The following is a 9,426-nucleotide window of genomic DNA, read 5'->3' on the forward strand; positions in this document are numbered from 1 at the left end:
TAAGAAGTAAAGGGGTACATGTGCACACACTGGTGATGCCTGCTCATGTGTATCACAGTTACTCTTTGTGATGGTTAATCTTCATTGTAGTTTGTGTGGATTTAGAATCACCCAGAAGACATACCTCTGAGTATGTTTCTAAGTACATTTCCAGAGAGGTCTAACTGGATGTTAGGAGAGTATATAACTTGGATGTGGGTGGTACCATTCCCATGACTGGAATCATGGAAAGACAGAGAGAGAGAGAGAGAGAGAGAGAGAGAGAGAGAGAGAGAGAGAGAGAGAGAGAGAGAGAGAGAGAGAGAGAGAGAGAGAGAGAGAGAGGAAATGGAGGGAAAGAAAAGAAGGAACAAAGAAAGAAACAGAGAGAAGGAAGAGGAGGAGGAAGAAAGGAAGAAGAAGAAGAAGAAGAAGAAGAAGAAGAAGAAGAAGAAGAAGAAGAAGAAGAAGAAGAAGAAGAAGAAGAAGAAGAAGAAGAAGAATTCTCACTAGTACCAGCATTCATCTCTCTATGCTTTCTAATACTGACGAAAGGGGTAACCAACCCTTCATGGCTTGGCCAACATGCTTTCACCACCACAGAGGACTGTGTACACTCAAACTGAGCCAAAATAAGGCCTTTCTCTTAAGTTACTTCTCAGCAGGTATTTTATCACAGCATTTATAAAAGGAATCCATTACTGTCAAGGTTTTTCAAATTGTTGAAAGTGAATGCAAATGTGACCTAGTTTTAAATAAAACCAAAATTATGTCAAAAAGCTATTATCTATACTATACAAGGATTCTTTACATAAAGTGGGGGTTTTTCCTGCTAGCTATACCACAAACTCATGAAGCAGGGAATATGAAAGCCACGTGAAGACCTCACTTTTCTCTACAAGTCCATGATGCAGAATTGGGATACTTGATGAAATATTGAACAGTAAAAGAAGACTCTGCTTTGATGTTGGTGCTAAGCATTGCTTTAGTGAGTTAATGGCTATGGCAGTTATTAGGTCAATATCTTTTCAAAGCAATGAATATTCATTTATGCCAGGTGTCAGAATTTTTAGGTATATTACAGTTAGTATTTTCTTTTTATCTTCTCAAAGAGAGCTTCAAATAATTTTGGAAAAAATTTAAAAGTCCAAGGCTTCTCATTAACACAAATTTGTAGCTTGAATTACTACTTTGTAAAAACTATCTATTTGGTCACATTATCAGCACCTCCTCAAGAAGGAGAAAAAAACACCCCAGTCCCTCATTTAGTAGTCTATTAATACTAATTACAAAATTTACTCAATTCCAATTGGTACTGACATTTTACTCTTTTTAAGTCAATACAGTTGGGACCACATCCTTTCATTTTACAAGATCACATCAGTACCACTTTATACACTGCTTATCATACTCTGGCCACTTAGTACCTGTTTGTGAATTATATAGGATTTATTTATTTGGAAGCTGGAATAATATTTTCTGTATATTAATGCATGAGGAAATAATATAGTAGAAGCATAGAAATAAGACCCCAAGGAGTCCAAACTTTATCTGTGGTTAACACCTCTTTAAAGCCAAAAGGAGATCTCACACCCAAGCTTTCTAATTCTTAGTGAGATACTTTTTTCCTTGAGCAAAGCTGTTACGGCTTCTTTGTTTTCATGCTACAGGGGTTGGAACTCAACTCTGACTGTGTTAGACAAGCCTCACACCTGGCCGCAGAGCAGTACCCTCAACCCTCTAATCAGTGGGTTTTGTTGTTATTGTTTTTCTTTTTTTTGAAGAAAGCTTTATTGAAATGACATATTTAAGAGTTGCTACTTGAATTTGACATTTAAAAAATGTTAAGTTGGGGGAGTCTCAAAATAATTTCCATGTTTTTCTATTGACTGTGGCTTTTTTTTTTCAGTGTACCTTGTATAAATTGTTTTGATTTTTTTTTTTCTGTTTGATTGTTCTTTCACACAATAATTACCTTTGGGCAATTTGATTTTCTTAAACGATGTGTTGTCCATAAGTTTCTTCATTCCTAGAAGAAAATATATGGATTAGCCATGCTAATGTCAATATTACAGCAACAAGATCAAATGAAGAAGGCCTAGAAAGAGTCTACATTTGTTCCTGTTTAATCTTCCTAGGTATATATGGAGAGTGTTTCACAGCTACGAGATATTTCTGATATATGAGTGAAACTGTCCTGCAGTTTCATGAACCGGGTTCTGTCTGACCGAAGGGAGAAAGGAGACCTGAAACACAGAGTACGAGAACAAAAGGACATGAAGCCAAGTTGAGGGTTTCCAATCAAGGCTTGCCTTTGGGGGTTCAGCATTTATATACAAGAGAGCAAAACTGAATCTCTAGGTTACAATGACATTTGAATAACATAAGGAATTCGGGAGGAGTCAGGAAGAGTTCAAACAAAGTCAAGGAGGAAGTCAAAGGGAAGTTGACTGCTGGGCTGAAGGTGGAGACTCAGGGCATCCCAGGCATGTCTCGACTCCAGGGAGTGGCTGGAGGCACAGTCCACAGTGGGGGAGGAGGTCAACAACAGATGTCCTCAGGCTGTAGACATGCCAACCAGCAGGTGTAGTTTCCTCTGGAATCCTCCAAGGTGGAACTCAGAGTAGGCACAGCAGGCATGAGTTGAGTCTCCGGGTTGAAAGCTCCAGTGTCTTGCAGCTGAGGCAGAAGGGAGGGACCCAACATATGAGATTAAGAACATTTAAAGTTTTTGTAAAATGTATGTCTGTGTATCTGTATGTATGTATATACATCTATACATATATATATGCACATGCCCAGAGGTCAGAAGAAGGTATTAGATTCCCTGATGATAGAGGTTCAAGGGGTTTATGGGATGCCCGATGTGGGTGCTAACCTCTGAACTCTCCTTCTACAGAAGAGCAGCAAAGGCACCTAATCACCAAGTCATCAGTCTAACCCCAAGATTAGGAGATAAATTACCTTGCATATATGTAAAACATAACAGCACAAAAAGAATCTAGTACCTGGAATCAAATAGAGGGCTGAATAATTCAGGGCTGAATGTGAGCTGATTGGGCCCACCCTTAATCTTCTTGGAAACTTTACCAATTCCATGCAAGCACACACCTCACATACAAGTTTGTGTGTCCCACAGCTTGAGATTTTAATCTCATCCCAAAGTTTCCTCTTTCCTCACTCATATAACTTGGATATGCATACTTTAAAGGGCTTAACTTAGGTCACATTTTCACCTTGAAATATTTAGAGTAATAAGTTATAGATACCGTATTCATTGTTCATTCTAGTCAGCTATTACAGGAAACACACAGCACATTCTACCAAGCCATTGTGAAGAATTTATTAGAATAACGTGGTTGGTATGCTCCCTTGAGGTCTTCCTTCTCAGCATACTATACTATTTTCCCAGCAGCATGTTCTCCTAGCTCCTCTCCTCATTTGGTCAATACCCCAAGAGCCAGCTAAGCCTCACTTTCATATCCTATCCTTTCTCCCTTTTCTACATACCTCTTATATTTACGTACTTACTCTTGCTGCTTCAACTATCACATTTATGCCAACAAATTCACTCTACAATTGCAAATATTTGTTAAGTTTTTATCTTTGGTTGAGAAACCATGTTGTCTTGTATTAAAGACCATGCAGGTCTTTAATACCTGCAATATAAACCAGTCTTAATTTATCATTATTATTAATTTTATTTTATTATTTTTTATTACTTTTATTTGTTTTTAAGTGCAGTCATTACCCCCCTCCGGGTCCACCCTCCCACAGTTCCTCATCCCATTCCTCCTCCCTCATATCTTCAAAAAGATATCCCTACTCCTCTACCCCAACACCACCACCCCCGGAAGACCTCCCCACTCCCTGGGGCCTCAAGTCTCTCAAGGGTTAGGCATGTCTTCTTTCACTGAGACCGGATCTGGCAGTCCTCTGCTGTATATGTATTGGGGGGCTCAGATCAGCTCATGTATGCTGCCTGGTTGGTGGCTCAGTGTCTGAGAAATTTCAGGGGTCTTGACTAGTTGAAACTGCTGGTCTTCCTATGGGGTAGCCCTCTTCTTCAGCTTCTTCCAGTCTTTCCCTAATTCAACCATAGGGAAGCCCAACTTCAGTACATTGGTTGGGTGTAGGTATCTGTCTCTGTCTCAGTCAGCTGCTTGTTGTGGCTCTCAGAGGATAAGCATGCTAGAATCCTGTCTGTAAGCACACCATAGCATCAGGGATAGTGTCAGGCCTTGGAGCCTTCCCTTGAGATAGATCCCAAGTTGGGCCCATTACTGGACCTCCTTCCCTCAGTCTCTTCTCCATTTTTGTCCATGAAGTTCTTTTAGACAGAAACAATTTTGGTTCAGAGTTTTTGACTGTGGGATGGCAACCCCATCCCTCCACTTGATGCCCTGTCTTTCTACTGGAGGTTGACTCTAAAGTTCCCTCTCCCCATTGTTGGGCATTTTATCTCATGTCCCTTCTTTGAGTCCTGAGAGTATCTCACCTCCCTTGTCTCTGGTATATTATAGAGGGTCCCCCTACCTCCCACTCTCCCCCAAGGTTGCATATTTCCATTCATTCTGCACGCCCTCAAGGCTTCTCTCCTGTTCCCACCCCAATACCTGATCATGTTCCACTTTTCCCCTCCCTGTCCCCTTCCTTATGAGCTCCACCCTCTCTATCTATCTCCTTTCCTTCTGTCTGATGATCAGCATGTACAACCATCAGGTACTTCTATAATCTGTCTGCATGCTGCCTTGCTCTGCATGTTACCTTGCATAATGATAATAGACTAAGCCTCTGAACTTGAATTAATTGAGCCTAATTGTTTTGTGCCAGTCTCTTTGCTGAGTATCAGGAGCTTAAGCTCATTAAGTATGAAAAATGCTCCATGCCCTCCTGGACTCTGTGGAGGGATTTCTAAAGGCTGTACCTCAACCTCAGTCTAGAAATAAGAAACAAAAGAAGCAAGCAAGCAAACAAAGAAGAAAAACAAAACAATAGCGGATCTTAAGATGCTAAGAAAATGCACAGTGTGAAAGAAGAAGATCAAGGTACCATTATGAATCAGATGAGAGAACAGAAACAAGAGAAAATGGTGTCACAGATAACCTGGATGTTCCAAAGCCTAACTGAAGCTAAAACAAAAGAGAAGCTAAATGGAGACACTGAAGAAGGACTCAATAGACTTTCAGATGTATTCTCCCCATCTCCTAAGAAGGAAAGACCTACCAAGTGGAGATGCTGTTGAGTATATCAAAAGTTAAACCAAATGTTATTCTTAGATAACATTAGTGAGTGGGGGAGACTCTAGCCTGTGAACAAAAAGAAGGAGCCTTCTCCAGCCTTGTTGTTGCTGGGGAGACTACAAACCTTCTGAAAGGCTGTAGGGTAGCATATCTCTTTCCTATTCATGTTAAAACCTTTGGTTTTGTATATGAAGAAAATGATTTAATTGTTCAAGCCCAGAGAGGAACTGGAAAGACATTCTCTTTGTTATACCTTGTGAATTAGAGGCTCCAAAAACCCCAAGAAGTGACTTAAAAAGCTGCCTACCAAGGTACTTGTTTTGGCTCCAATAAGGGAACTGGGGAACCAAGTAGCCAAGATTTCAAAGATGTAACTAGAAAACTTGGAGTGGTATGGTTTTATAGTGGACCATCATACCAAAGCCAAATTAATCATATTCACAAAGATGTTGACATCCTGGTTGGGACCTCAAAATGTATCAAAGACCATCAGCGAAGCAGCTGTTTAGGTCTTTCAAAGCTGTGCCATGTTATGCTTGATGAATTGGACCAAATTTTAGAGTTAGGCTTTGCTGAACAAGTTGAAGATGATATTCATGAATCCTACAAAACTGATTCAGAAGACAATCTGCAGACCTTATTGTTTTCTATTTCTATTTCTATTTCTTTGTATATCTATTGTTGCCCACAATAGATATACAAAGTTGCAAAAACAAACAAACAAACCATGAAATCCAGATAGAAACAAGTTGACCTTGCTGGAAAAACAATTCAAGAAGCTGCAATCACCTATGGAACATTTGGCTATTCAGGCTATTGGTCTCAGAGATGAGCAATTATTGGAGATGTTCTTTCAAATCTACAGGGCAATTAAATTCTGTGACACCAAAAAAAAAAAAAAAAAAAGGTGTTACAGAAATGGCCATGATTCCACACATAAAGCAGTATGCTCACTGTTTGCATGGGGACATTGTTCAGTCACAAAAAATGACCTTGAAAGGCTCCAGCTACTATATCAATCTCTCTATCTACTATATCCGTACTATATTCATCACAGGAATTTGTGTATGCTTTTATAAACCAAGAAAAAGAAATCAACTGAGCTATGTGGAACAGAAAACAGAAAATACTTTTAAACGTGAAGGTCCTCCTTCTACAATGGATCTTGTTAAATCTAAAGGCATGTGTACCTCCAGCTCTCTGGCTTCTGTTTCTTAATCTGCTGTTGAATGTTTTTCTAGTCATCAACTCAAATACAGAAGAGAAAGGACCAATGGATGCATGGGTTGTAGCATTAGCTCACATTTCTGCTCCATTGAGCTTCAAACCACTATAGTTGATTGCCTCTGATAAAGGGTTTGTGACCATGACTCTAGAAAGCCCACAAGAAGTACAGGATGTCAGCTGTGTTTTGACAGAATTTAACCGAAAGCTAAAGAATAATGCTGTGTCTCAAATAAACAGACTGCGCCTTCTAAAACAAAATATGGGTGTTTATTTTGATGTTCCTACAACTGAGTCAGAAAGATTACAGGCCAACTGGCATGATTCAGACTGGATACTCTCAGGGCCAGCTATACTTCCTGAAATTTAAAAATATTATGATTAAAACCTACCTGCAGTCCCAGACAGAGAAGAGAGTGGTCAGGTAGCAGATTAGACCATTTAGGCCAGTCTGGTGGTTGATCTGATGGCTGATCAGGTAGACAGAGTCAACAGGGTTGTCAGGATGTTGGCAAGATGGTAGAAGACTAACTTGAAACAGAAATCGATCAAGAAGTGAGAACCATAAATGGAGTTTTGACTGAGCATTTAATAGTTAACCTTTCAGTATGACCTTACCTTTTTCTGTCTAATCCTATACTGTCCTCCAAAAGTTAGATGATTGTAGTTGAAGTGTGTGTCTGTAATTTTCAAAGAAGTAGATCATATTCTTTAAGAATGTTGCTAGAATAGATATAAACAAATCTACTTATCTTTGAATTTTTAAAAAGACCCTTAAAAAAATCAACCACCACTACCAACAAAATGAACAAAGAAACACACAGCAAAAAACCCAGCCATATATCCCTTAGTTTCTAACTGATGCTGTCAACTTACTCATGGCCTGCCTGACCAACACATGGGTGGCTACTGTTGTGACACTTTTTGCCTTTGTATTTCTTTCACTTCCCAAGAGCATTGTCCCTCAGTTATCAGCTGCATCTCCCACTGCTGAGCCAGTTATTTCATCATGCCCATTTGTCAGGACTGTCTTTCCCAAGAGCCTCTTTCCCCGAGCCATCTCCTAGAATCACTTTCTCCCTCCCATGTCATCTTGCTTAAATTCTAGAGTCTGGTACCTAACCCCTTCATCAGAACAGTCCTGACTCCCTAAATTTTCTAACCAAACTATCTCATTACTCTTCAGTATAGCCTTGCTTTCTCTAACTCAAATAAGCCACCCCCTCCTACATACCTCTCAATCACCCCCTTATGGGCTGTTTTTCCATAACCTCTTCTCTTTGTTCTTTTCTCTCATGCATGCTTATTTCAGGCCATGTTTATTACTTCTATCTTTGGCCATATAATGACTGCAGCAGGGGTATTTGTTCTGAGACGACAAAGTTTCGTCTACTTCTCAAGTGCCCTAAGTGCAGATCCTTGATGATAGGTGTTCACAAGTATTCAATGTTGGCTGCTCTATAATCTATCTATGGATTTCTTGCACCACCATCTCCCTAACCAAACAAGCCGTCAATGTAAATGTAAACAGGTAAGTATAACTTCAAATGAATGGATAAACCTATGCAGCCACCAAATGGATCTCAGCATTTGCTACATGCTATGGGCTATGCCAGCATCTAGAAACAAAAATATTTTAATTTTTTCCTCAAGTCAAAATATGACTCAGTTAAAATTACTTATATCAAATTTATTTTCTCATCCCTAGGCCAACATTGTAATATTTGGAGTTTGATTATCTTTGTGTATCTTAAATATTGATGCTTTTTATGTAGGACACATCATGTATTTCTGTTAGAATTTATTGATTCATCCAACACTTATTGGGGATGTTCTAGGAGCCAGATGAGCTCCAAATGAAGGGAAGTTTAAAATTTTACTGTATCCTCTCAGTGAAAATACATTTCACTCTATAAAGTATTGATAATGCATAGGAAACATTAAAAACCACTCTGCATATTTAGTAATGTCTGGAAAATTTAAAATATCATGTTTATAGTGGATATCAAGGACCTAAATATCAATTACATTTTCCCCAAAAGCAGACTAAAATTTTACCCACTTTGGTCAGCCTTGAAACCATATCCCCCCACATACACACATACAAATCATTTCAGCAGGTATTATTTATATATTTGTACATACACATGTGCACATTTGTTCATATGTAACAGTAATAATCAAAGAAAAAGAGGCTATAAACTTGAGGGGACATGGAAACAATTGAAGAGAAGAAATGGAGAGGGGAAAGCAATGTAATTCTGTTTCAATTAAAATACATCTTAAAACTTTACCTACTCTCCACCCATGTATTGCTGCAAGCATTCAGTGTGATTTACTTCCAAAAGAAATAGAAAATAACAGAAAGTGATAACACAGTATTTCCTTTATATATTGAGTATTTACATAATGATAATTCCAGCCAATTATCATAGAAAGAAATCCTCAGTTTGTTAAACATGCTCTTAACTTTTAAAATTACTTTTGTGTGTGTGTGTGTGTGTGTGTGTGTGTGTGTGTGTGTGTTTGTATACATGCCCATGTGCATGCTTATACATGCTGTGGCATACTTGTGAAAGCAAGGGGACAATTTGGGGATAGATTAAACTCATCATGGACAAAAACTGAATAAGAACATATGGGTAGGATTGACAGATGTGGAGGGAGTCCTTTCCTTGTCAGCATGAGGACCTGAATTTGAATCACAAGAACATGAATAAAGCCAAAGTTGGTAGCTCATAGCTACAATCCTTTTTCTACTACATCAAGACAGGAAACAGAGGGAAGGATTCCTGAAAGCTAGCAGGACAACAGGTGTGGAGTAAGCAGCAGGGAGTGAACAACAAAAATGAGACACCATCTCACAACAAGGTAGAAAGTAAATACTGACACCTGAGCTGGCCCTCTGTTCTCTGCATGTATATGTGGCATGACATGCACATGCCCACACTCATGCACACAAACACACATGTACATCATA

General features: G+C 39.0%; 1 pseudogene; it reads left to right on the forward strand.

Annotated features, from left to right (window-relative positions):
- Window positions 1-393: 393 nt before the first annotated feature.
- Window positions 394-7,030, forward strand: LOC116098017 (annotated as a pseudogene).
- Window positions 7,031-9,426: the final 2,396 nt, after the last annotated feature.

This window comes from Mastomys coucha, unplaced genomic scaffold (assembly GCF_008632895.1).
Source record: "Mastomys coucha isolate ucsf_1 unplaced genomic scaffold, UCSF_Mcou_1 pScaffold20, whole genome shotgun sequence".
NCBI lineage: Eukaryota > Metazoa > Chordata > Mammalia > Rodentia > Muridae > Mastomys > Mastomys coucha.